Consider the following 2500-nt stretch of genomic DNA (forward strand, 5'->3'; position numbering starts at 1 on the left):
CAAACCCTCCCACACCACTTGAGTCAATGCCCTCATTGACTTGAGGTTGCCAAACATATGAACCTCGCGAAACTTCTTCCTTCACCTTGCCAACAACCAATCAATCTGCCTCACTTCCATTAGAGACTTAACATTGCTGCCCAACACATGAAGTACTCACCCACAAATCTCTCGGTTACCCACTCTAAGAGATTCACGTCCTATCCCAAGGACAATGTAGATACCCTTGCCCGCTGCCTTTGCACCAATCGCCGATATCTACGCCCACCATTGCCTTCTATCCAACGATCATGCCCTTACAACGCTGCCTTTTGTGTATCCAACAAATTCCCACTCAATTGCCTTCAATTAAACTTTGAAAGCGCCCCTCCTACCCGGAGAATTACCCAATTGTGCACCATGCACCAAACCCTTTCAAATTTAGGGTTGCCACCACCCAACGGGACTTTAACACCATCCCGTCTCAGGAAAATCAATTCCATCTGATTTCCCATCTGATTCCGCATGGCTTTTTCCATCTCATCACGGTCATCCTTCACGACTTGGTATTCCATCACCAACGGCGTCAAGTTAGAGTCCACACACTCAACTTCTCAAACCGAGTAACATCACCATAGACGCTACTGTCCCACGGAGTCCCCATGATCTTAATGAACTTATCCAGCGAAAACCATCCCAAAAACTTCCAACCTCGCTCTGATACCATTTGTCACAGGGGTAAGTTCTCACCCTTGAATTTTCTCCCCTGCGCGGCCTGCCCTTGACCCAGCGCCCGCCAGCGCCCTGCTGCGCCCCTGTTGCGCCCACGCTGCGCCCTGCCCAAGAACAGTCAGCCTTTCCCCCACACAACCCAAGTGTGTGTAAGTGTGTTTGATTACCATGCAAATGTAAACACACAACAATATACAGGCCAAACAAGCCCAACCTTTATTGCCCCAACAATGAAAGGATTACAAACTCAACATATGCTTACAGACTTCCAACTGCCTAGCATATAAATACAAAGTGTATACTTACAGACTCCCACTGCCTAGCATACTAGATATTACAAGTGCAGATCCATTAGAACTTGTAATTCTACTCATACACCTATTGTGCATAATGATACACCCCCTGTGCATAATATTTAGAATGCCTATCTAAATATTATATATACTCCAGGCGCCCCCAAGGCGTTTCCCGCGCGCCCCAAGGCTCCAGCGCCCATGTAGCAGTTGTGGCAGTTACTAGCAGTTCCAAGCAGTTCCAAGCAGTTCCTGGCAGTTTCCTTTGCCCCACTCAGCCCTCTTTTTAGCCACATAACCCAGCCCACATTACCCACCAATTTGGGCCTTCAAGTCCATCTGATTAGCCCACCAAAACACTTCTCAAGAGTGTCCAGGCGCCCATAGGACGCAGCCCAAGCGCCTATGTACGCAACTCCATTTTGGCCCAAGTGCCTCCCTCACTTGGCCTGAGCAACCTGCCCAATTTACTAAGCCCAAGACTCCAACTCTCTAGCACTTAGCTTCCAACAATTTACCCCAAGCATCCATCAGCCCGGGTTAATGCCACCCTTCAGGCGCCGTCGCCCAGTAGCGCCCTACCTGCGCTCTACCTGCGCCTGGTCGCTGCCCAGCTCAGCGACCGCCCTTGGAGTCGCCCCAACGCTCCAAGTCCAAATCCCACAAAACCACTCAAGGGTCTTCCAAGCCAATCCAAGGCTACACAAGGCGACATGTCCATCTGCTACCTTGCCCCAATATAAACCCAGCTACCTTAAGCTTTGACCCTGGCGCCCAGCCCAACGCCAATCCACAGGGTCGACTCGGGGTGACTTAACGTCCCCTTGCTAAAATCCGTCTTAGCAACATAAGGGTCTTACAGTAGGCCACTATCCTACCATCGAAAGTTGATAGGGCAGAAATTTGAATGATGTGTCGCCGGCACAAAGGCCGTGCGATCCGTCGAGTTATCATGAATCATCGAAGCGACGGGCAGAGCCCGCGTCGACCTTTTATCTAATAAATGCATCCCTTCCAGAAGTCGGGGTTTGTTGCACGTATTAGCTCTAGAATTACTACGGTTATCCGAGTAGCAAATACCATCAAACAAACTATAACTGATTTAATGAGCCATTCGCAGTTTCACAGTCTGAATTAGTTCATACTTACACATGCATGGCTTAATCTTTGAGACAAGCATATGACTACTGGCAGGATCAACCAGGTAGCATTCCTTCAGGCCGAAGGCTAAGCATGAGCAAAAGATACATTAGCACCCATTACTCAACACAAAGCGCAACGGACTTCCGTAGCGGACATATATCTCGGAAAAGTATGGACCAAGTCCATAATCGATTACCAGTTCCGCATTCAAGATTTCCCTCAACACATGGACTCCCGACACTTACAAGACCAAAAGGAAATGAAAAGGCGGAAGACCATGTTAGATTCATTGTTGGTCTTGCACAAAATAAAATGCACAAGACGAATTAGGGACTATGGGACATCGATATTCC

The sequence above is a fragment of the Daucus carota genome, chromosome 6 (genome assembly GCF_001625215.2).
Source record: "Daucus carota subsp. sativus chromosome 6, DH1 v3.0, whole genome shotgun sequence".
Classification (NCBI taxonomy): Eukaryota; Viridiplantae; Streptophyta; class Magnoliopsida; order Apiales; family Apiaceae; genus Daucus; species Daucus carota.